General features: G+C 39.0%; 1 protein-coding gene across 12 annotated transcripts in view; it reads right to left on the reverse strand.

Moving 5' to 3' along the window:
* The window catches only part of LOC128698394 (adenylate cyclase type 1), a 1,819,232-nt gene that overhangs the window by 353,136 nt on the left and 1,438,118 nt on the right, over positions 1 to 27,978 (reverse strand). The gene's annotated exons all lie outside the window — the stretch shown is intronic.

Consider the following 27,978-nt stretch of genomic DNA (forward strand, 5'->3'; position numbering starts at 1 on the left):
AATAAGTGACCATGGCCCCAAGAAAGCTTCTAGTGTCAACCCTGTGGTAAAAAAGGTGAGAAATATTATCGAAATTCTGTGGTACCATGGTCAACTGCTGCTGCTGCTGTAGCACCATCAGCTGCTGCTGCTGCTGCTGTACCACCATCAGCTGCTGCTGCTGCTGCTGCTGTACCACCGTCAGCTGCTGCTGCTGCTGTAGTACCATCTGCTGCTGCTGTAGCACTGTCTGCTGCTGCTGTAGCACTGTCAGCTGCTGCTGTAGCACTGTCAGCTGCTGCTGTAGCACTGTCAGCTGCTGCTGCTGCACTGTCAGCTGCTGCTGCTGCTGCTGTACCACCGTCAGCTGCTGCTGCTGCTGCTGTAGCACCGTCTGCTGCTGCTGTAGCACTGTCGGCTGCTGCTGTAGCACTGTCAGCTGCTGCTGTAGCACTGTCAGCTGCTGCTGCTGCTGCTGTAGCACTGTCAGCTGCTGCTGCTGTAGCACTATCAGCTGCTGCTGCTGTAGCACTGTTGTTGGTGTGGCTTATTGAGAATACCAAGAAACAATTAACCCCTGAGGATTTGCCACCCAGGATAACCCAAAAAACTCAGTGTCATCGAAGACTGTCTAACTTATTTCCATTGGGGTCCTTAATCTTGTTTCCCAGGATGCAACCCACACCAGTCGACTAACACCCAGGTGAACAGGGAAAAATGCCTGGAACTAGTGCTCATATTGGTGAATTTAAAGCCAGCAAAGGTTGGTTGAGAGATTTAAGAATCGTAGTGGTATACACAGTGTGATAAGGCCTGTTCTGGAAGAAAATGCCAAACAGGACCTACAGTACTCAGGAGGAAAAGGCACTCCCAGGACACAGTGTCTCATCAGTCATTGCTGCATCTTCAATAAAGGTAAGTGTCATTTATTCTTCATTTAGTAGAGTAGTACATGCACAATATATATTGTGCATGTACTACTCTACTACTGTGCATGTATCCTTCTCTTTGTGTGTAGGAAAATGTATATTTCATGTGGTAAAATTTTTTTTTCATATTTTTGGGTGTCTTGCACGGATTAATTTGATTTCCATCATTTCTTATGGGGAAAATTCATTCGCATAACGATAATTTCGCATAACAATGAGCTCTCAGGAACGGATTAATATCGTTATGCGGGGGTCCACTGTATATATATATATATATATATATATATATATATATATATATATATATATATATATATATATATATATATATATATATATATATATATATATATGTATATATATATATATATATATATATATATACAGTGGACCCCCGGTTAACGATATTTTTTCACTCCAGAAGTATGTTCAGGTGCCAGTACTGACCGAATTTGTTCCCACAAGAAATATTGTGAAGTAGATTAGTCCATTTCAGACCCCCAAACATACACGTACAAACGCACTTACATAAATACACTTACATAATTGGTCGCATTCGGAGGTGATTGTTATGCCGGGGTCCACTGTATGTATATATATATATATATATATATATATATATATATATATATATATATATATATATACAGTGGACCCCCGGTTAACGATATTTTTTCATTCCAGAAGTATGTTCAGGTGCCAGTACTGACCGAATTTGTTCCCATAATGAATATTGTGAAGTAGATTAGTCCATTTCAGACCCCCAAACATACACGTACAAACACGCTTACATAAATACACTTACATAATTGGTCGCATTGGGAGGTGATCGTTAAGCGGGGGTCCACTGTATGTATATATATATATATATATATATATATATATATATATATATATAGGTAGTAGGTTGGTAGACAGCAACCGCCCAGGGAGGTACTACCGTCCTGCCAAGTGAGTGTAAAACGAAAGCCTGTAATTGTTTTACATGATGGTAGGATTGCTGGTGTCTTTTGTCTGTCTCATAAATATGCAAGATTACAGGTAAGTCTTGTTACTTCTACTTACACTTAGGTCACACTACACATACATGTACAAGCATATATATACACACCCCTCTGGGTTTTCTTCTATTTTCTTTCTAATTCTTGTTCTTGTTTATTTCCTCTTATCTCCATGGGGAAGTGGAACAGAATTCTTCCTCTGTAAGCCATGTGTGTCGTAAGAGGCGACTAAAATGCCAGGAGCAAGGAGCTAGTAACCCCTTCTCCTGTATATATTACTAAATTTAAAAGGAGAAACTTCAGTTTTTTCTTTTGGGCCACCCCGCCTCAGTGGGATACGGCTGGTACGTTGAAAGAAGAAGAATATATATATATAGTATAGGTAGTAGGTTGATAGCTAGCAACCGCCCAGGTACTACTCTCCTGCCAAGGGAGTGTAAAACGGAAACTGTAATTGTTTTACATGATGGTAGGATTGCTGGAGTCTTTTTTCTGTTTCATAAACATGCAAGATTTCAGGTACTTCTTGCTACTACTTCTTACACTTAGGTCACACTACACATACATGTACAAGCACATATATACACACCCCTCTAGGTTTTCTTCTATTTTCTTTAAAGTTCTTGTTCTTGTTTATTTCCTCTTATCTCCACAGGGAAGTGGAACAGAATTCTTCCTCCGTAAGCCATGCGTGTTGTAAGAGGCGACTAAAATGCTGGGAGGAAGGGGCTAGTAACCCATTCTCCTGCATAAATTAATAAATTTAAAAAGAGAAACTTTTCTTTTTCTTTTTGGGCCACCCTGCCTACGTGGGATATGGCCAGTTTGATGAAAGAAAGAAAAAGATATATATATATACACACACACACACACACATATATATATATATATATATATATATATATATATATATATATATATATATATATATATATATATATATACAGTGGTCCCTCGATAATAGTCCGGCTTGATAGTTGTCCTTTGTGGAAATCATCATGTTATTTCATCCAAACATTGGCTCGCAAATGGCCCGTTGACTCGCTAATTGTCTTTCGTCCTGGACGCGTACTCACGGCTCTGAGCCACCTCGGCCTCCCTTCCCAGCCAGTGTGCCATTGTTTACCAGTGAGCGACGATCCCTTCACTTGTTCATACGAAATATTTCATAATATTCCATTCATTTTAGTTCTTGCAAGTGCTAAATAAGCTACCATGGCTCCAAAGAAAGCTCCTAGTGCCAAGCCTTTGGTAGAGAACTTGAGCAATACTATTGAATTTAAGAAAAACATCATTGAACAATATAAAAGTGGCATACGTGTGGGTGAACTGGCCAGAATGTATAACAAATCCAGTACAACCATATCTTCCATCGTGGTCAAGAAAAAGGAAATCAAGGAAGCTGTTGTTGCAAAGGGGGTAAATTTGCTGACAAAAATGAGATCACCAGTACTGGAAGATGTTGAGAAGTGTGGATAAACGAGAAACAATTAGCAGGAGATAGTCTTATGACGTCGATTATTTGTGAAAAGGACGATTTGGTAAAGAAATTGCCTGCAACTAGTGGTGATGTGAGTGAATTTAAGGCCAGCAAAGGCTGGTTTGAGAGATTTAAGAAGTGTACTGGCATACACAGTGTGATAAGGCATGGTGAGGCTGCCAGTTCGGACCAAAAAGCGGCTGAAAAATGTGTGCAGGAATTCAAGGAGTACATAGAGGCTGAAGGACTGAAACCTGAACAAGTGTTCAATTGTGATGAAACAGGCCTCTTTTGGAAGAAAATGCCAAAGAGGACCTACATTACTCAGGAGGAAAAGGCACTGCCAGGACACAAGCCTATGAAAGACAGGCTGATGCTCATGTTCTGTGCTAATGCTAGTGGAGATTTCAAAGTGAAGCCATTACTAGAGTACCATTCTCAAAATCCCAGAGTGTTCAAGAAAAACAATGTTATGAAGAGTAAATTGTGTGTTTTTTGGAGATCTAATAATAAGGCATGGGTCACGAGGGAAAGTTTCGTCGAGTGGTTCAATGAAGTGTTTGGCCCTAGTGTGAAGAATTACCTCCTGGAAAAGAATTTGGATCTCAAGTGCCTCCTAGTAATGGGCAATGCACCTGCTCATCCTCCAAACTTGAATGAACTGTTTCTGAAGGAGTCTGGGTTCATCACAGTAGAGTTCTTGCCATGGAATACCACTCCTCTCCTCAAGCTCATGGACCAGCAGGTCATTTCAAACTTTAAAAAACTCTACACCAAAGCAATGTTTCAAAGGTGCTTTAATTGTGACCTCAGACACTCACTTGACCCTAAGAGATTTTTGGAAAGAACACTTCAGTATTCTCCACTACATAAGCCTTATAGGTAAGGTTTGGGAGGGAGTGACTACCAGGACTTTGAACTCAGCTTGGAGAAACTTGTGGCTAGATTGTGTCTACAAGAGGGATTTTGAAAAGTTTGAGGTGGCCCCTGATGAGCCTATGTCAGTTGTGAACTCTATTGTGGCATTGGGGAGTTCCATGGGGTTGGATGTGAGTTTGAAGGATGTGGAAGAGTTGGTGGAGGACCACAACGAAGAGCTAACGACTGAGGAGCTGCAAGAGCTTCAGCAGGAACAGCAACAGATCGCAGCTCAGAATCTTGCTGCAGAGAATTAAGAGAGATGGAAAAAGGTGCCTTCTTCAGAAATTAAGGAGATTTTTGAAATGTGGGGTAGGATGGAAAGATTTATGGAGAAACATCACCCTGAGAAAGCTGTTGCAAGCCATATTGACAACTTGTACAGTGACAGAGTCTTGGCCCATTTTAGGGAAGTTTTAAAAAGACGCAAGAAACACAGCTCTCTGGGCACTTTTTCTGTGAGACAGGACTCCAGTGACTCTCAAGCTGGTCCTAGTGGCATTAAGAAACAGAGAAGAGAAGTAACCCCTGAAAAGCACTAGGTACCTGAGGTGTTGATGGAAGGGGATTCCCCTTCCAAACAGTAATTCAATCTCTCTCCTCCTCCAGTCTTCCATACACTAAGAAGAGTCACAAATAAAGGTAAGTGTTATGCTGTTAATGTTTCATTCATCATGTCCCACTGTATTGTTTATGTACTACATATACATTTCATGTAAAAATTTTTTTTGTTTTAATACTTCTGGGTGTCAGGAAAGGATTAATTGTATTTACATTATTTCTCATGGGGAAAATTGATTCGAAAATTGTCTATTTAGCTAACAGACCCACTTCCAGGAATGGATTAAGGAAAATAAACGAGGGACCACTGTATATATATATATATATATATATATATATATATATATATATATATATATATATATATATATATATATATATATATATATACATACATATATATATATATATATATATATATTTATATATATATATATATATATATATATATATATATATATATATATATATATATATATATATATATATATATATATGTATACATACATACATGTATATATATATATATATATATATATACAGTGGACCCCCGCATACCGTCGCCATCACATAACGTACAATCCGCATACCGCTCGCTTTTATCGCAAAAATTTTGCCTCGCATACCACTCAAAAACCCGCTTACCGCTCTTCGTCCGAGACGCGTCCAATGTGCGCCCTTAGCCAGCCTCACATGTGCCGCCGGTGGCATTGTTTACCAGCCAGCCTCCGCGGTAACATCCAAGCATACAATCGGAACATTTCGTATTATTACAGTGTTTTTGGTGATTTTATCTGCCAAATAAGTGACCATGGGCCCCAAGAAAGCTTCTAGTGCCAACCCTACAGCAATAAGGGTGAGAATTACTATAGAGATGAAGAAAGAGATCATTGATAAGTATGAAAGTGGAGTGCGTGTCGCCGACCTGGCCAGGTTGTACAAGAAACCCAAATCAACCATCGCTACTATTGAGGGCAACAGAAAGGCAATCAAGGAAGCTGTTCTTGCCAAAGGTTTAACTGTGTTTTCGAAACAGAGATCGCAAGTGATGGAAGATGTTGAGAGACTCTTATTGGTGTGGATAAATGAAAAACAGCTAGCAGGAGATAGCGTCTCTCAAGCGATCATAAGCGAAAAGGCTAGGAAGTTGCATGAGGATTTAATTAAAAAAATGCCTGCAACTAGTGATGATGTGAGTGAATTTAAGGCCAGCAAAGGTTGGTTTGAGAGATTTAAGAAGCGTAGTGGCATACATAGTGTGATAAGGCATGGTGAGGCTGCCAGTTCGGACCACAAAGCAGCTGAAAAATATGTGCAGGAATTCAAGGAGTACATAGACAGTGAAGGACTGAAACCTGAACAAGTGTTTAATTGTGAGGAAACAGGCCTGTTTTGGAAGAAAATGCCAAGCAGGACCTACATTACTCAGGAGGAAAAGGCACTCCCAGGACATAAGCCTATGAAAGACACGCTTACTTTGTTGATGTGTTCCAATGCTACTGGTGATTGCAAAGTGAAGCCTTTATTAGTGTATCACTCTGAAACTCCCAGACCGTTCAGGCAAAAGAATGTCCTCAAGGAGAATTTGTGTGTACTGTGGAGGGCAAACAGTAAGGCATGGGTCACTAGGGGGCAAATGCATGGTTACACCATGCATTTGCCCCCAATGTGAAAGATTACCTAACTGAAAAGAAATTAGAACTTAAGTGCCTCCTGGTGTTAGACAATGCCCCTTGTCATCCTACAGACGTGGCAGAGCGACTTTATGGGGACATGAAATTCATTAAGGTGAAGTTTTTGCCTCCTAATACCACTCCTCTCCTGCAGCCCATGGACCAGCAGGTTATTGCAAACTTCAAAAAACTGTACACAAAAGCTCTGTTTCAAAGGTGCTTTGTAGTGACCTCAGAAACTCAACTGACTCTAAGAGAGTTTTGGAGAGAGCCCTTTAATATCCTCAATTGTGTAAACCTTATAGGAAAGGCTTGGGAGGGAGTGACTAAGAAGACCTTGAACTCTGCTTGGAAGAAACTGAGGCCAGAATGTGTAGACAAAAGGGATTTTGAAGGGTTTGAGGCTAACCCTGAGAGGATTATGCCAGTTGAGGAATCCATTGTGGCATTGGGAAAGTCCTTGGGGTTGGAGGTTAGTGGGGAGGATGTGGAAGAGTTGGTGGAGGAGGACAATGAAGAACTAACCACTGATGAGCTGATAGATCAACTTCAACAGCAAGAGGCCAGACCTGAGGAAACTGGTTCAGAGGAGGGGAGAGAGAAATTGAAGAAGTTGCCTACTACAAAGATTAAGGAAATCTGTGCAAAGTGGCTTGAAGTGCAAACCTTCATGGATGAAAATCACCCTCACACAGCTATTGCAAGCCGTGTTGGCAACCTGTACACTGACAAAGTTGTGAAACACTTTAGGGAAGTCATAAAGGAACGAGAGGTACAGGCCACTATGGACAGATATGTTGTGCGAAAAAAGTCCAGTGACTCTGAAGCTGGTCCTAGTGGCATTAAAAGAAGAAGGGAAGTAACCCCAGAAAAGGACTCGACACCTCAAGTCTTAATGGAAGGGGATTCCCCTTCTAAACACTAACACTCTCTCTCCCCTCCTCCCATCCCATCAATCATCACCAGATCTTCAATAAAAGTAAGTGTCATGTAATTGTGCATTCCTTTTTCAGTTTGTGTGTATTAAAATTAACATTTCATGTGGTAAAATTTTTTTTTCATACTTTTGGGTGTCTTGCACGGATTAATTCGATTTCCATTATTTCTTATGGGGAAAATTCATTCGCATACTGATCATTTCGCATAACAATGAGCCCTCTTGCACGGATTAAAGTCACTATGCGGGGGTCCACTGTATGTATATATATATATATATACTATATATATATATATATATATATATATATATATATATATATATATATATATATATATATATATGTATATATATATATATATATATGTATATATATACATGTATATATATACATGTATATATTTTTTTTATTATCACACCGGCCGATTCCCACCAAGGCAGGGTGGCGCGAAAAAGAAAAACTTTCACCATCATTCACTCCATCACTGTCTTGCCAGAAGGGTGCTTTACACTACAGTTTTTAAACTGCAACATTAACACCCCTCCTTCAGAGTGCAGGCACTGTACTTCCCATCTCCAGGACTCAAGTCCGGCCTGCCGGTTTCCCTGAATCCCTTCATAAATGTTACTTTGCTCACACTCCAACAGCACGTCAAGTATTAAAAACCATTTGTCTCCATTCACTCCTATCAAACACGCTCACGCATGCCTGCTGGAAGTCCAAGCCCCTCGCACACAAAACCTCCTTTACCCCCTCCCTCCAACCCTTCCTAGGCCGACCCCTACCCCGCCTTCCTTCCACTACAGACTGATACACTCTTGAAGTCATTCTGTTTCGCTCCATTCTCTCTACATGTCCGAACCACCTCAACAACCCTTCCTCAGCCCTCTGGACAACAGTTTTGGTAATCCCGCACCTCCTCCTAACTTCCAAACTACGAATTCTCTGCATTATATTCACACCACACATTGCCCTCAGACATGACATCTCCACTGCCTCCAGCCTTCTCCTCGCTGCAACATTCATCACCCACGCTTCACACCCATATAAGAGCGTTGGTAAAACTATACTCTCATACATTCCCCTCTTTGCCTCCAAGGACAAAGTTCTTTGTCTCCACAGACTCCTAAGTGCACCACTCACTCTTTTTCCCTCATCAATTCTATGATTCACCTCATCTTTCATAGACCCATCCGCTGACACGTCCACTCCCAAATATCTGAATACGTTCACCTCCTCCATACTCTCTCCCTCCAATCTGATATTCAATCTTTCATCACCTAATCTTTTTGTTATCCTCATAACCTTACTCTTTCCTGTATTCACCTTTAATTTTCTTCTTTTGCACACCCTACCAAATTCATCCACCAATCTCTGCAACTTCTCTTCAGAATCTCCCAAGAGCACAGTGTCATCGGCAAAGAGCAGCTGTGACAACTCCCACTTTGTGTGTGATTCTTTATCTTTTAACTCCACGCCTCTTGCCAAGACCCTCGCATTTACTTCTCTTACAACCCCATCTATAAATATATTAAACAACCACGGTGACATCACACATCCTTGTCTAAGGCCTACTTTTACTGGGAAAAAATTTCCCTCTTTCCTACATACTCTAACTTGAGCCTCACTATCCTCGTAAAAACTCTTCACTGCTTTCAGTAACCTACCTCCTACACCATACACTTGCAACATCTGCCACATTGCCCCCCTATCCACCCTGTCATACGCCTTTTCCAAATCCATAAATGCCACAAAGACCTCTTTAGCCTTATCTAAATACTGTTCACTTATATGTTTCACTGTAAACACCTGGTCCACACACCCCCTACCTTTCCTAAAGCCTCCTTGTTCATCTGCTATCCTATTCTCCGTCTTACTCTTAATTCTTTCAATTATAACTCTACCATACACTTTACCAGGTACACTCAACAGACTTATCCCCCTATAATTTTTGCACTCTCTTTTATCCCCTTTGCCTTTATACAAAGGAACTATGCATGCTCTCTGCCAATCCCTAGGTACCTTACCCTCTTCCATACATTTATTAAATAATTGCACCAACCACTCCAAAACTATATCCCCACCTGCTTTTAACATTTCTATCTTTATCCCATCAATCCCGGCTGCCTTACCCCCTTTCATTTTACCTACTGCCTCACGAACTTCCCCCACACTCACAACTGGCTCTTCCTCACTCCTACAAGATGTTATTCCTCCTTGCCCTATACACGAAATCACAGCTTCCCTATCTTCATCAACATTTAACAATTCCTCAAAATATTCCTTCCATCTTCCCAATACCTCTACCTCTCCATTTAATAACTCTCCTCTCCTATTTTTAACTGACAAATCCATTTGTTCTCTAGGCTTTCTTAACTTGTTAATCTCACTCCAAAACTTTTTCTTATTTTCAACAAAATTTGTTGATAACATCTCACCCACTCTCTCATTTGCTCTCTTTTTACATTGCTTCACCACTCTCTTAACTTCTCTCTTTTTCTCCATATACTCTTCCCTCCTTGCATCACTTCTACTTTGTAAAAACTTCTCATATGCTAACTTTTTCTCCCTTACTACTCTCTTTACATCATCATTCCACCAATCGCTCCTCTTCCCTCCTGCACCCACTTTCCTGTAACCACAAACTTCTGCTGAACACTCTAACACTACATTTTTAAACCTACCCCATACCTCTTCGACCCCATTGCCTATGCTCTCATTAGCCCATCTATCCTCCAATAGCTGTTTATATCTTACCCTAACTGCCTCCTCTTTTAGTTTATAAACCTTCACCTCTCTCTTCCCTGATGCTTCTATTCTCCTTGTATCCCATCTACCTTTTACTCTCAGTGTAGCTACAACTAGAAAGTGATCTGATATATCTGTGGCCCCTCTATAAACATGTACATCCTGAAGTCTACTCAACAGTCTTTTATCTACCAATACATAATCCAACAAACTACTGTCATTTCGCCCTACATCATATCGTGTATACTTATTTATCCTCTTTTTCTTAAAATATGTATTACCTATAACTAAACCCCTTTCTATACAAAGTTCAATCAAAGGGCTCCCATTATCATTTACACCTGGCACCCCAAACTTACCTACCACACCCTCTCTAAAAGTTTCTCCTACTTTAGCATTCAAGTCCCCTACCACAATTACTCTCTCACTTGGTTCAAAGGCTCCTATACATTCACTTAACATCTCCCAAAATCTCTCTCTCTCCTCTGCATTCCTCTCTTCTCCAGGTGCATACACGCTTATTATGACCCACTTCTCGCATCCAACCTTTACTTTAATCCACATAATTCTTGAATTTACACATTCATATTCTCTTTTCTCCTTCCATAACTGATCATTTAACATTACTGCTACCCCTTCCTTTGCTCTAACTCTCTCAGATACTCCAGATTTAATCCCATTTATTTCCCCCCACTGAAACTCTCCTACCCCCTTCAGCTTTGTTTCGCTTAGGGCCAGGACATCCAACTTCTTTTCATTCATAACATCAGCAATCATCTGTTTCTTGTCATCCGCACTACATCCACGCACATTTAAGCAACCCAGTTTTATAAAGTTTTTCTTCTTCTCTTTTTTAGTAATTGTATACAGGAGAAGGGGTTACTAGCCCATTGCTCCCGGCATTTTAGTCGCCTCATACGACACGCATGGCTTACGGAGGAAAGATTCTTTTCCACTTCCCCATGGACAATAGAAGAAATAAAAAAGAACAAGAGCTATTTAGAAAAAGGAGAAAAACCTAGATGTATGTATATATATATATGCATGTGCGTGTCTGTGAAGTGTGACCAAAGTGTAAGTAGGAGTAGCAAGATATCCCTGTTATCTTAGCGTGTTTATGAGACAGAAAAAGAAACCAGCAATCCTACCATCATGCAAAACAGTTACAGGTTTTTGTTTCACAGTCATCTGGCAGGACGGTAGTACTTCCCTGGGTGGTTGCTGTCTACCAACCTACTACATATATATATATATATATATATATATATATATATATTTATATATTTATATATATATTTATATATTTATATATATATTTATATATATATTTATATATATATATATATATATATATATATATATATATATATATATATATAATTTTTTTTCAACAAGTCGGCCATCTCCCACCGAGGCAGGGTGACAAAAAAAGAAAGAAAATCCCCAAAAAGAAAATACTTTCATCATCATTCAACACTTTCACCTCACTCACACATAATCACTGTTTTTGCAGAGGTGCTCAGAACACAACAGTTTAGAAGCATATATGTATAAAGATACACAACATATCCCTTCAAACTGCTAATATCCCAAAACCCCTCCTTTAGAGTGCAGGCATTGTACTTCCCATTTCCAGGACTCAACTCCGGCTATATAAAAATAACCGGTTCCCCTGAATCCCTTCACTAAATATTGCCCTGCTCACACTCCAACAGATTGTCAGGTCCCAAATACCATTTGTCTCCATTCACTCCCATCGAACACACTTATGCATGCCTGCTGGAAGTCCAAGCCCCTCACCCACAAAACCTCCCTTACCCCTTCCTTCCAACCTTTTCGAGGATGACCCCTACCCCGCCTTCCTTCCCCTACAGATTTACATGCTCTCCATGTCATTCTACTTTGATCCATTCTCTCTAAATGACCAAACCACCTCAACAACCCCTCTTCAGCGCACTGACTAATACTTTTATTAGATCCACACCTTCTCCTAATTTCCACACTCCGAATTTTCTGCATAATATTTACACCACACATTGCCCTTAGACAGGACATCGTGGATCCACTGCCTCCAACTGCCTCCTCGCTGCTGCATTCACAACCAAAGCTTCACACCCATATAAGAGTGTTGGTACTACTATACCTTCATACGTTCCCTTCTTTGCCTCCATAGATAATGTTTTTTGACTCCACATATACCTCAATGCACCACTCACCTTTTTTCCTTCATCAATTCTATGATTAACCTCATCCTTCATAAATCCATCCGCCAACACGTCAACTCCCAAGTATCTGAAAACATTCACTTCTTCCATACTCCTCCTCCCCAATTTGATATCCAATTTTTCTTTATCTAAATCATTCAATACCCTCATCACCTTACCCTTTTCTATGTTCACTTTCAACTTTCTACCTTTACACACACTCCCAAACTCATCCACTAACCTTTGCAATTTTTCTTTAGAATCTCCCATAAGCACAGTATCATCAGCAAAAAGTAACTGTGTCAATTCCCATTTTGTATTTGATTCCACATAATTTAATCGCACCCCTCTCCCGAACACCCTAGCATTTACTTCTTTTACAACCCCATCTATAAATACATTAAACAACCATGGTGACATTACACATCCCTGTCTAAGACCTACTTTTACCGGGAAGTAGTCTCCCTCTCTTCTACACACCCTGAGCCTCACTATCCTCATAAAAACTCTTTACAGCATTTAGTAACTTACCACCTATTCCATATACAGTGGACCCCCGCATAACGATCAGCTCCCAACTCGACCAATTATGTAAGTGTATTTTTGTAAGTGCTTTTGTAGGTGTATTTTTGGGGGTCTGAAATGGACTAATCTAATTCACAATATCTCTTATGGGAACAAATTCGGTCTATAACGGCACCCAAACAGACATCTGGATTGAAATAATATCGTTATCCGGGGGTCCACTGTACTTGCAACATCTGCCACATTGCTCCATTCACTCTATCATATGCCTTTTCTAAATCCATAAATGCAATAAAAACTTCCCTACCTTTATCTAAATACTGTTCACATATATGCTTCAATGTAAACACTTGATCTACACATCCCCTACCCACTCTGAAACCTCCTTGCTCATCCGCAATCCTACATTCTGTCTTACCTCTAATTCTTTCAATAATAACCCTACCATACACTTTTCCTGGTATACTCAATAAACTTACTCCTCTATAATTTTTACAATCTCTTTTGTCCCCCTTCCCTTTATATAAAGGGACTATACATGCTCTCCGCCAATCCCTAGGTACCTTCCCCTTTTTCATACATTTATTAAACAAAAGTACCAACCACTCCAACACTATATCCCCCCCTGCTTTTAACATTTCTGTCATGATCCCATCAGTTCCAGCTGCTTTACCCCATTTCATTTTAAGTAATGCCTCACGTACCTCCCCCACACTTACATTCTGCTCTTCTTCACTCCTAAAAGATGGTATACCTCCCTGGCCAGTGCATGAAATTACTGCCTCTCTTTCTTCCTCAACATTTAAAAGTTCCTCAAAATATTCTCGCCATCTACCTAATACCACCCTCTCCCCATCTACTAACTCCCCTACTCTGTTTTTAACTGACAAATCCATACATTCCCTAGGCTTTCTTAACTTGTTTAACTCACTCCAAAATTTTTTCTTATTTTCATTAAAATTTCTTGACAGTGCCTCTCCCACTCTATCAACTGCTCTCCTTTTGCATTCTCTCACCACTCTCTTCACCTTTCTTTTACTCTCCATATACTCTGCTCTTCTTATAACACTTCTGCTTTGTAAAATCCTCTCATAAGCTAACTTTTTCTCTTTTATCACACCCTTTACTTCATCATTCCACCAATCACTCCTCTTTCCTCCTGCCCCTACCCTCCTATAACCACAAGTTCTGCCCCACATTCTAATACTGCATTTTTAAAACTCATCCAACCTTCTTCAACCCCCCACTACTCATCCTTGCACTAGCCCACCTTACTGCCAATAGTCGCTTATATCTCACCCGAACTTCCTCCTCCCTTAGTTTATATACTTTCACTTCCCTCCTACTTGTTGTTGCCACCTTCCTCTTGTCCCATCTACCTCTTACTCTAACTGTAGCTACAACTAAATAATGATCCGATATATCAGTTGCCCCTCTATAAACATGTACATCCTGGAGCCTACCCATTAACCTTTTATCCACCAATACATAATCTAACAAACTACTTTCATTACGTGCTACATCATACCTTGTATATTTATTTATCCTCTTTTTCATAAAATATGTATTACTTATTACCAAATATCTCTACACATAGCTCAATTAAAGGCTCCCCATTTACCCCTGGCACCCCAAATTTACCTACTACTCCCTCCACAACATTTTTACCCACTTTAGCATTGAAATCCCCAACCACAAGTACTCTCACACTTGGTTCAAAACTCCCCACACATTCACTCAACATTTCCCAAAATCTCTCCCTCTCCTCTACACTTCTCTCTTCTCCAGGTGCATATACACTTACTATAACCCACTTTTCACATTCAACCTTTATTTTACTCCACATAATCCTTGAATTAATACATTTATAGTCTCTCTTTTCCTGCCATATCTTATCCTTCAACATTATTGCTACTCCTTCTTTAGCTCTAACTCTATTTGAAACCCCTGACCTAATCCCATTTATTCCTCTCCACTGAAACTCTCCCACCCCCTTAAGTTTTGTTTCACTTAAAGCCAGGACATCCAGGTTCTTCTCATTCATAACATCCACAATCATCTCTTTCTTATCATTCGCACAACATCCACGCACATTCAGACTTCCCACTTTGACAATTTTCTTCTTATTCTTTTTAGTAATCTTTACAGGAAAAGGGGTTACTAGCCCATTGTTCCCGGCATTTTAGTTGACTTTTACAACACGCATGGCTTACGGAGGAAAGATTCTTATTCCACTTCCCCATGGATATAAAAGGAAAAGTAATAAGACCAAGAACTATTAAGATAAAATCAAAGAAAACTCAGATGAATGTGTTTAAATAAACGTGTACATGTACGTGTATATGTATGTGTATGTGGAAAAGGCATATGACAGGGTGGATAGGGGGGCAATGTGGCAGATGTTGCAGGTGTATGGTGTAGGAGGTAGGTTACTGAAAGCAGTGAAGAGTTTTTATGAGGATAGTGAGGCTCAAGTTAGAGTATGTAGGAAAGAGGGAGATTATTTCCCAGTAAAAGTAGGCCTTAGACAGGGATGTGTGATGTCACCATGGTTGTTTAATATATTTATAGATGGGGTTGTAAGAGAAGTAAATGTGAGGGTCTTGGCAAGAGGCATGGAGTTAAAAGATAAACAATCACACATAAAGTGGGAGTTGTCACAGTTGCTCTTTGCTGATGACATTGTGCTCTTGGGAGATTCTGAAGAGAAGTTGCAGAGGTTGGTGGATGAATTTGGTAGGGTGTGCAAAAGAAGAAAATTAAAATTGAATACAGGAAAGAGTAAGGTTATGAGGATAACAAAAAGATTAGGTGATGAAAGATTGGATATCAGATTGGAGGGAGAGAGTATGGAGGAGGTGAATGTATTCAGATATTTGGGAGTGGACGTGTCAGCAGATGGGTCTATGAAAGATGAGGTGAATCATAGAACTGATGAGAGGAAAAGGGTGAGCGGTGCACTTAGGAGTCTGTGGAGACAAAGAACTTTGTCCTTGGAGGCAAAGAGGGGAATGTATGAGAGTATAGTTTTACCAACGCTTTTATATGGGTGTGAAGCATGGGTGATGAATGTTGCAGCGAGGAGAAGGCTGGAGGCAGTGGAGATGTCATGTCTGAGGGCAATGTGTGGTGTGAATATAATGCAGAGAATTCGTAGTTTGGAAGTTAGGAGGGGGTGCAGGATTACCAAAACTGTTGTCCAGAGGGCTGAGGAAGGGTTGTTGAGGTGGTTCAGACATGTAGAGAGAATGGAGCGAAACAGAATGACTTCAAGAGTGTATCAGTCTGTAGTGAAAGGAAGGCAGGGTAGGGGTTGGCCTAGGAAAGGTTGGACGGAGGGGGTAAAGGAGGTTTTGTGTGCGAGGGGCTTGAACTTCCAGTAGGCATGCGTGAGCGTGTTTGATAGGAGTGAATGGAGACAAATTGTTTTTAATACTTGATGTGCTGTTGGAGTGTGAGCAAAGTAACATTTATGAAGGGATTCAGGGAAACCGGCAGGCTGGACTTGAGTCCTGGAGATGGGAAGTACAGTGCCTGCACTCTGAAGGAGGGGTGTTAATGTTGCAGTTTAAAAACTGTAGTGTAAATCACCCTTCTGGCAAGACAGTGATGGAGTGAATGATGGTGAAAGTTTTCCTTTTTTGGGCCACCCTGCCTTGGTGGGAATCGGCCAGTGTGTTAATAAAAGTAAAATGAAATGTATGTGTAGTGTGACCTAAGTGTAAGTAGAAGTAGCAAGACATATCTGTAATCTTGCATATTTATGAGACAGACAAAAAACACAAGCAATCCTACCATCATGTAAAACAATTACAGGCTTTTGTTTTACATTCACTTGGCAGGACGGTAGTACCTCCCTGGTTGGTTGCTGTCTACCAACCTACTACCTGTAATATATATATATATCTTTGTTTCTTTCAACACACCGGCCATATCCCACCGAGGCGGAGTGGCCCAAAAGGAAAAACGAAAGTTTCTCCTTTTTCATTTAGTAATATATACAGGAGAAGAGGTTACTAGCCCCTTGCTCCCGGCATTTTAGTCACCTCTTACAACACGCATGGCTTACGGAGTAAGAATTCTGTTCCACTTCCCCATGGAGATAACAGGAAATAAACAAGAATAAGAACTAGAAAGAAAATAGAAGAAAACCCAGAGGGGTGCGTATATATGTGCTTGTACATGTATGTGTAGTGTGACCTAAGTGTAAGTAGAAGTAGCAAGACATGCCTGAAATCTTGCATGTTCATGAGACAGAAAAAAGGAAACCAGCAATCCTACCATCATGTAAAACAATCACAGGCTTTCGTTTTACACTCACTTGGCAGGACAGTAGTACCTCCCTGGTTGGTTGCTGTCTACCAACCTACTACCTGTAATATATATATATATAATATATATATATATATATATATATATATATATATATATAAATATATATATATATATATATATATATATATATATATATATATATATATATATATATATATATATATATATAAATATATATATATATATATATATATATATATATATATATATATATATATATATATATATATATATATATATATATATATATATATACAGGAGGGCCCCACTTTACGGCGTTTCACTTTACGGCATTCCGCTAATACGGTCATTTCAAATTATGACCAAAACTCGCTATACGGCTCCCCCCACCTGACTTTCTAATATGGTCACCGCGCCCCCACCCTGTTTGTTTACATTCTTCGTGAGCTCAGTAAGCACTAAGTCTCTCCATTTTGTCTGGAAACTCCAAAATTTCAAATGTTTTTAAAAGTTATTTCATATTTTATATATACGTACTCTGATAATTATACTTATGTATACCTGTACTTAAATAAACTTACATACTGTATTGGCATGCAGGTACACATTAAAATCAGTAAGAGTGTCTTATGTCTCCAGACATCATATTAGTAATGATAATAATAATCATCGAGTCTCATTTAAATGTCGTATATTACGTTAAATACACATTTTCATTAATCCATCTATGATATTTTTTCAAAATTATATAATAAACACAATACATAACATAAAAAGATGATAAATACACCCCACAATAGAATAAATAAACATAAATATGAGATGTTGTAGCAGACGACTTGTACAAGTGACGCCATATTAGAAATGCTAGTAATAATAATAATAATAATCACCGAGTCTCATTAAATGTTGTATATTATGTTAATATACACATTTTCATTAATCCATCCATGATATTTTTTTTCAAAATTATATAATAAACACGATACATAACATAAAAAGATGATAAATACACCCTACAATAGAATAAATAAACATAAATATGAGATGTGGTAGCCAGATAACTTGTACAAGTGATGCCAAGAATAACATTTTCTCTAATCTAACATAAGAGAAAATGTGTTACTGGGGGTAACTGTAGAAAATTATTCCTTTCGTATGTATGTAAGTAAGTTTATTCAGGCATACACAAATACAGTTACATAGATTATCATACATAACAACATATGTGTAGAGAACCTAGGATAACCCAAAAAAGTCAGAGTGACTTATTTCCATTGCCTTCACTCAGAGCATCTTTTCTTCTCAAAATGATGTTACATGAGAATGGGAGTGTTCTTTATTTATTCTACCGTATCAATGTAGAGACAACCTGTACACAATGTAACTTGTACACAAACCAGACGTGTACACTTCGTTTACAAAACTTACCTTCGCCTGGTTTGTTTACATAACTCTGCGCCTGTCCTCTCTCATGCACTCATTCTTTCTCTCTCTCATTTATTCGTTTTATCTCATTTACTTACTCCTGACCCTACATTAAGACTACAAATATTTTAAGGTAAGTAATGAGTGAACTGTATATACATTTTATCGCTCTGGGATGCTTAAATGTAATAGAATATTATGTGTAGGTGGGTTGGCTGGTATGGTAGCCCGGCTGACTACCATACATACCACACTTGATTTTTTACAATAAATACTACTCATCTCACCCTATATTTTAAGGTAAGTAATGAGTGAACTGTATATACATTTTATCTCTCTGGGATGCTTAAATATCATAGAATTGTATGTGTGGGTGGGGTGGCTGGTATGGTAGCCTGGCTGACTACCATACATACCACACTTGATTTCTTACAATAAATACTACTTGTCTCACCCTAGATTAAGACTATAAATATTTTAAGGTAAGTAATGAGTGCACTATGTGTGTATTGTACTTTTTTATTGTTTTTTGATACCTGGTTCTATTGCTAACTTAATATATGTTAGTGTAAACTTGTTATCTAGTGTTTGCATGCATTTGTAAGTGGAAAAAAAGGGTGTTCCACTTTACGGCGGTTTCTGCTTTACGGCGGTAGTCTGGAACCTAACCAGCCATATAAGTGGGGCCTTCCTGTATATATATATATATATATATATATATATATATATATATATATATATATATATATATATATATACAGTAGAACCTCGTCTTACAAATTTAATCCGTTCTGTGGACTTGTTCGTATCCTGATTTGTTCGCATGCTGGGTCAATTTTCCTCATTTAAATTAATTGAAATGCAATTAATTCGTTCCAGCTGAATTCCTGCTCTCATAAGGCATGACAAAATATCCCTAATATCAACTCTATGGCTTATTTATTTGTCACAATTCATCTAATATGACATAATAAACAATACAAATAACACAGAAACCTGATATATACTCTAGAATGAATAAAATATGTCATTACGTGGATGGAGGAGGGAGGAGGATTGTGGTCGTGAGAGTGGTCGCTATGTACAATTTTTATTTTTATCTCATTACACTACGTACCTGGTCTGTGCTTATCAATGATTTTTTGCTTTAATTCCATGCAAATCAACCTCTTTTCCTTCTCTGCACTATCCTTTGCACTTGCTTTCTTAGGACTTATGGTTAGAAGAAAGAAATCTGGAGAATTAACTGCACACAACGTAAGGAAATCACGAGAATTCCTTGGACCACGAGGGTAGCTCTGTAAGCACATGTGCACTGGTGAGCATTGTGGTGTTGTCAAACTAAATTATATGCAGTACGTACATAGTAGTATTATTGTTATTATTTATTATATGTAATCATTATGTATTACCATTATTATTGTACATATGAATTTTTTTTTTATTTTTTATTATCACACCGGCCGATTCCCACCAAGGCAGGGTGGCCCGAAAAAGAAAAACTTTCACCATCATTCACTCCATCACTGTCTTACCAGAAGGGTGCTTTACACTACAGTTTTTAAACTGCAACATTAACACCCCTCCTTCAGAGTGCAGGCACTGTACTTCCCATCTCCAGGACTCAAGTCCGGCCTGCCGGTTTCCCTGAATCCCTTCATAAATGTTACTTTGCTCACACTCCAACAGCACGTCAAGTATTAAAAACCATTTGTCTCCATTCACTCCTATCAAACACGCTCACGCATGCCTGCTGGAAGTCCAAGCCCCTCGCACACAAAACCTCCTTTACCCCCTCCCTCCAACCCTTCCTAGGCCGACCCCTACCCCGCCTTCCTTCCACTACAGACTGATACACTCTTGAAGTCATTCTGTTTCGCTCCATTCTCTCTACATGTCCGAACCACCTCAACAACCCTTCCTCAGCCCTCTGGACAACAGTTTTGGTAATCCCGCACCTCCTCCTAACTTCCAAACTACGAATTCTCTGCATTATATTCACACCACACATTGCCCTCAGACATGACATCTCCACTGCCTCCAGCCTTCTCCTCGCTGCAACATTCATCACCCACGCTTCACACCCATATAAGAGCGTTGGTAAAACTATACTCTCATACATTCCCCTCTTTGCCTCCAAGGACAAAGTTCTTTGTCTCCACAGACTCCTAAGTGCACCACTCACTCTTTTTCCCTCATCAATTCTATGATTCACCTCATCTTTCATAGACCCATCCGCTGACACGTCCACTCCCAAATATCTGAATACGTTCACCTCCTCCATACTCTCTCCCTCCAATCTGATATTCAATCTTTCATCACCTAATCTTTTTGTTATCCTCATAACCTTACTCTTTCCTGTATTCACCTTTAATTTTCTTCTTTTGCACACCCTACCAAATTCATCCACCAATCTCTGCAACTTCTCTTCAGAATCTCCCAAGAGCACAGTGTCATCAGCAAAGAGCAGCTGTGACAACTCCCACTTTGTGTGTGATTCTTTATCTTTTAACTCCACGCCTCTTGCCAAGACCCTCGCATTTACTTCTCTTACAACCCCATCTATAAATATATTAAACAACCACGGTGACATCACACATCCTTGTCTAAGGCCTACTTTTACTGGGAAAAAATTTCCCTCTTTCCTACATACTCTAACTTGAGCCTCACTATCCTCGTAAAAACTCTTCACTGCTTTCAGTAACCTACCTCCTACACCATACACTTGCAACATCTGCCACATTGCCCCCCTATCCACCCTGTCATACGCCTTTTCCAAATCCATAAATGCCACAAAGACCTCTTTAGCCTTATCTAAATACTGTTCACTTATACGTTTCACTGTAAACACCTGGTCCACACACCCCCTACCTTTCCTAAAGCCTCCTTGTTCATCTGCTATCCTATTCTCCGTCTTACTCTTAATTCTTTCAATTATAACTCTACCATACACTTTACCAGGTACACTCAACAGACTTATCCCCCTATAATTTTTGCACTCTCTTTTATCCCCTTTGCCTTTATACAAAGGAACTATGCATGCTCTCTGCCAATCCCTAGGTACCTTACCCTCTTCCATACATTTATTAAATAATTGCACCAACCACTCCAAAACTATATCCCCACCTGCTTTTAACATTTCTATCTTTATCCCATCAATCCCGGCTGCCTTACCCCCTTTCATTTTACCTACTGCCTCACGAACTTCCCCCACACTCACAACTGGCTCTTCCTCACTCCTACAAGATGTTATTCCTCCTTGCCCTATACACGAAATCACAGCTTCCCTATCTTCATCAACATTTAACAATTCCTCAAAATATTCCTTCCATCTTCCCAATACCTCTAACTCTCCATTTAATAACTCTCCTCTCCTATTTTTAACTGACAAATCCATTTGTTCTCTAGGCTTTCTTAACTTGTTAATCTCACTCCAAAACTTTTTCTTATTTTCAACAAAATTTGTTGATAACATCTCACCCACTCTCTCATTTGCTCTCTTTTTACATTGCTTCACCACTCTCTTAACTTCTCTCTTTTTCTCCATATACTCTTCCCTCCTTGCATCACTTCTACTTTGTAAAAACTTCTCATATGCCAACTTTTTCTCCCTTACTACTATCTTTACATCATCATTCCACCAATCGCTCCTCTTCCCTCCTGCACCCACTTTCCTGTAACCACAAACTTCTGCTGAACACTCTAACACTACATTTTTAAACCTACCCCATACCTCTTCGACCCCATTGCCTATGCTCTCATTAGCCCATCTATCCTCCAATAGCTGTTTATATCTTACCCTAACTGCCTCCTCTTTTAGTTTATAAACCTTCACCTCTCTCTTCCCTGATGCTTCTATTCTCCTTGTATCCCATCTACCTTTTACTCTCAGTGTAGCTACAACTAGAAAGTGATCTGATATATCTGTGGCCCCTCTATAAACATGTACATCCTGAAGTCTACTCAACAGTCTTTTATCTACCAATACATAATCCAACAAACTACTGTCATTTCGCCCTACATCATATCGTGTATACTTATTTATCCTCTTTTTCTTAAAATATGTATTACCTATAACTAAACCCCTTTCTATACAAAGTTCAATCAAAGGGCTCCCATTATCATTTACACCTGGCACCCCAAACTTACCTACCACACCCTCTCTAAAAGTTTCTCCTACTTTAGCATTCAAGTCCCCTACCACAATTACTCTCTCACTTGGTTCAAAGGCTCCTATACATTCACTTAACAACTCCCAAAATCTCTCTCTCTCCTCTGCATTCCTCTCTTCTCCAGGTGCATACACGCTTATTATGACCCACTTCTCGCATCCAACCTTTACTTTAATCCACATAATTCTTGAATTTACACATTCATATTCTCTTTTCTCCTTCCATAACTGATCACTTAACATTACTGCTACCCCTTCCTTTGCTCTAACTCTCACAGATACTCCAGATTTAATCCCATTTATTTCCCCCCACTGAAACTCTCCTACCCCCTTCAGCTTTGTTTCGCTTAGGGCCAGGACATCCAACTTCTTTTCATTCATAACATCAGCAATCATCTGTTTCTTGTCATCCGCACTGCATCCACGCACATTTAAGCAACCCAGTTTTATAAAGTTTTTCTTCTTCTCTTTTTTAGTAATTGTATACAGGAGAAGGGGTTACTAGCCCATTGCTCCCGGCATTTTAGTCGCCTCATACGACACGCATGGCTTACGGAGGAAAGATTCTTTTCCACTTCCCCATGGACAATAGAAGAAATAAAAAAGAACAAGAGCTATTTAGAAAAAGGAGAAAAACCTAGATGTATGTATATATATATATATATGCATGTGCGTGTCTGTGAAGTGTGACCAAAGTGTAAGTAGGAGTAGCAAGATATCCCTGTTATCTTAGCGTGTTTATGAGACAGAAAAAGAAACCAGCAATCCTACCATCATGCAAAACAGTTACAGGTTTTTGTTTCACAGTCATCTGGCAGGACGGTAGTACTTCCCTGGGTGGTTGCTGTCTACCATTATTATTAATTTAGGGACCTGGAGCATGGATCCAGTTCCCTAGATCAAGAGCCCCTCACCACGTATGTACTACTACTACTACTACTACTACTAATAATAATAATAATAATAATAATAATAATAATAATAAAAATAATAATTATTATTATAACAATAGCAATAATACAATACTACAATAATACAATATGTAATAGTAATAATAATAACAGTAAGAAGAAACTTCAAAAGGCTGCCACTAGTTGGCGCTACCATCAGCAAAATATTGTTAACCACTACTACAGGTCCTCCATCACAAATCCGGCATCATTGGGACCTGTAGTGTGCCGGATTACTGAGTTTACCGGATTACTGTGTTTGCCGGATTACAGAGTGGTCAGGTTAGAATACACTTAATAAAATTAACCAACCTGACTTACACAAAGTTCACTGAACATCAGCAAAAATCGAACATTTCCGCTACTTTGAGCTTAATTTCAAGGTACTTTTCGTCATGATAGCAATCAAAATCATCTCTATTTCTGTAATATATCTTCCATTCTATCAAATGAGATAAAAAAAAACGAGAATACAACCATAAAAACCATGCGAAAATATACAGCAAAGAGGCGGCTAATGGCTGAGAAGTGAATTTCCTTATTTATCGTCCGTCTTTTTTATTTTTGTTGTACGTTAAGAAGCATCTTTCCATCATACATTGCCCAAGTTTCAATAAGACAGCCCAACAAACAACTGAGAGAAAAAAATATTTACCAAAAATCATATATGGCAAGCCCAAGCCAGGTACTGGAAGTAAGTCACTTTGTCCCACTTTTTTGGGTTATCCTAGGATCTCTATACATACACTGCTACGTATGATAATCCATGTAACTGTATTTGTGTATACCTGAATAAACTTATTTATTTCTATTCTGTCGACTGAGTACAAGAAACCGCCCATTCATTTATTTCAACTACCCAATATAGTGGTCAGAAATTGGGAATTTGGCCAATTTCACACAAATTTCAACAGATGCCAATTTCAAAATAGGGTCCAGAATAAACAATGCAGACATTCCTGGCACTAAAATAACATTTTCTCTGTTCATCAGTCATGGCTACAGGCCCCTCTTATATTACTCTTGCTTTCCATTTGGAATTTTTATTCACAAAAAAATAGAAGATTTACTGTTATGCAGACTGCTGCATTATTGTAATAATTGTATAAATAATGTCAACCCATTCTTGACTCCATATTGGAATTTGGACTGGCAGGCGGAGAGGTATTCTTGAGCTTCGCTAAAGAATAGAACATTTTCGCTACTGTGAGTGCAATTTGAAGGTACTTTTCATCATAAAAGCAATCAAAATCATATCTATTTCTGTAATATATCTTTCATTCTATCAAATGATACCGAAAAAATGAGAATATAACCATAACAACCATACAAAAATATACCACTAAGCGGCCACTAATGGCTGAGAAGTGAACTCTGCTATTTATGGTCTGATTTCTTTCATTTTTGGTGTGCATTAAGAAGTATCTTTCCATCATACATTGCCCAAGTTTCAATAAGATAACCCAACAAACAATTGAGAAAATAACAACAATAATAATAATAATAATAATAATATCTTTATTTACTACACGTACATGTACAATGTATACAGGCCTAGCTGACATCAGTGACATACTACTATTTAGAAAGCCGCTTGTTATGCAGAGTATTTCAGGCAAATTAGGTCAGTGTCCCAGGATAACACCCGCACCAGTCGACTAACACCCAGGTACCCATTTACTGATGGGTGAACATAGACAACAGGTGTAAAGAAACATGCCCAATGTTTCTACCCTGGCTGGGAATCGAATATTTACCAAAAATCATATATGGCTAACCCAAGCCAGTACTAGAAATAAGCCATGTTGTCTGACTTTTTTGGGTTATCCTAGGTTCTCTACACATATGCTATGTGTGATAATCTATATAGAGAAAATAACTTTTTTGTTTCAGGTTTATGGTGCAGTATGAGTGTATATCACAGTTAGCCCTGTGCTATACTCCATTTTCTCTAATATAAGCCCCCAAGACAGGGATAGGAGAATGGTATTTGTATACCATATCCTCTTCATACCTCCGTCGAACTGCTCTGTATTATGCCAAATATTATTCATTCTGGAGTATTTAACATGTTTTATGTTGTTTATATTGTTTATGTCATATTAGATCAATTGTGATAGGCAATAAGCTGTATTGTTGATATTAGCATAATAACAATGCATATTCTGCATCACGAGACTGAGCTCATGGCAGCTAACAGTGGCTTCAAAGTCACCTTATCTTTAATGGACAATGCACTGTGTAGATGCTTTACACAACGAGAAGCATTTCTTTTATTCATTGGAACCATGGCTAGGGCTAGAAGTAAGCAGGTTATAACAATAAATGGAGAAAAAGGAATTAGAATGACTGATGCAGCAAGTAGCGCCACCAAACAGTACCAGCAGGTTGGTGTGGCAATCCTGGAAATTTGAAATTATGCTAGCCAAAATTAGTGCCGAATAACTGAAGGAACCGAATAACTGATTGCCGGATTTGTGATGGCGGACCTGTAGTACACTTTTCACCTGTCTAGACTTAAGTAGTCTATCAGTATTAGGTAAAGTCTGCCTGAAATTCCTCAGCATGATAGAGGCTTTCTTTGCTCCAATAATATTATATGTAAACACACACTGTAACCTTTGCAAAGAAATAAATATTTTATTTATTTACTTACTTAAGGAACCTCCCTTGATGAAGAAGTTCGCATACTGAAATTTTGTTTGTATCCAGAAGCAAAAAATCGGTGGAACGACGGTTTGTATCCTGAAAAATTTGCATGGTGGGGCGTTCATAAGCCGAGGTTCCACTGTACATATATACAGTGGACCCCCGGTTAACGATATTTTTTCATTCCAGAAGTATGTTCAGGTGCCAGTACTGACCGAATTTGTTCCCATAAGGAATATTGTGAAGTAGATTAGTCCATTTCAGAACCCCAAACATACACGTACAAATGCACTTACATAAATACACTTACATAATTGGTCGCATTGGGAGGTCATCGTTAAGCGGGGGTCCACTGTGTGTATATATATATATATATATATATATATATATATATATATATATATATATATATATATGCAAGGAATTCGCGAGAGCATGCGAAATATACACAAACACTGATCTCTGGCTGAAGGAGACTCAAACCTACGAACCTTAGGACAAGGTACGCAGTGCTTTACCAATCTACCCACACTGGACCAATACCTTGGCGTGTAGCATGCGCTACACGTTTGATCCAAGGCAGCCAGCTTTCAGGGAAAGGCTTACAGCTTTTCATCTCATCCCCTGAGATGAAAAGCTGTAAGCCTTCTCCCTGAAAGCTGGCTGCCTTGGATCAAACGTGTAGCGCATGCTACACGCCAAGGTATTGGTCCAATGTGGGTAGATTGGTAAAGCACTGCGTACCTTGTCCTTAGGTTCGTAGGTTCGAGTCTCCTTCAGCCAGAGATCAGTGTTTATATACATATATATATATGCACACACACACAGCACAGAGTTGTCAGGCCGTGGAATAGCCTAGAAAGTGACGTAGTGGAGGCGGAAACCATACAAGGTTTTAAGACGAGGTTTGATAAAGCTCATGGAGCAGTTAGAGAGAGGACCCAGTAGCAATCGGTGAAGAGGCAGGGCCAGAAGCTATGACTCAACCCCTGCAACCACAAACAGATGAGTACAAATAGGTGAGTACACACACCTACACAGTTTTTGAAGTGTAATTTTAGAAAGCCTCTGGCAAGACAGTGATGGAGTGAGTGATGATGAAAGAGTTCCTTCTTTTTTTGGGTCACCTTGCCTTGGTGGGAAATGGTCAATGTGTTAAAATGTAAATTCTTAAATATTTAAGTTTAATGTCCATCCTCATCAAAAAACCACATAGATTTTTCCCCATCTAAAAGTAGAGCATGTTGAACTGCTTGGTCAGACTCTATGAACCTTTCAGGATTAATAATAAATACTGGCCCTTCAAAAGCAGGTACTGAATTAATGTACAATATACCTTGGCATATATTACTTATTTGCACAGAAAGTGTTAATTATTTTAGTTAAAGACACTTGAGGATTACAGGCAGGCAGACAGACAACTCACAACCATGAGTCCCTTACATACTGAGCAACAAGGCCATATGAACTGGAAACTTCTAATTTGTAAATATATATTGTACACAGCTCAGTGTTACAAATAATGATC

Source organism: Cherax quadricarinatus, chromosome 14, assembly GCF_038502225.1.
Source record: "Cherax quadricarinatus isolate ZL_2023a chromosome 14, ASM3850222v1, whole genome shotgun sequence".
In the NCBI taxonomy this organism is placed as follows: domain Eukaryota; kingdom Metazoa; phylum Arthropoda; class Malacostraca; order Decapoda; family Parastacidae; genus Cherax; species Cherax quadricarinatus.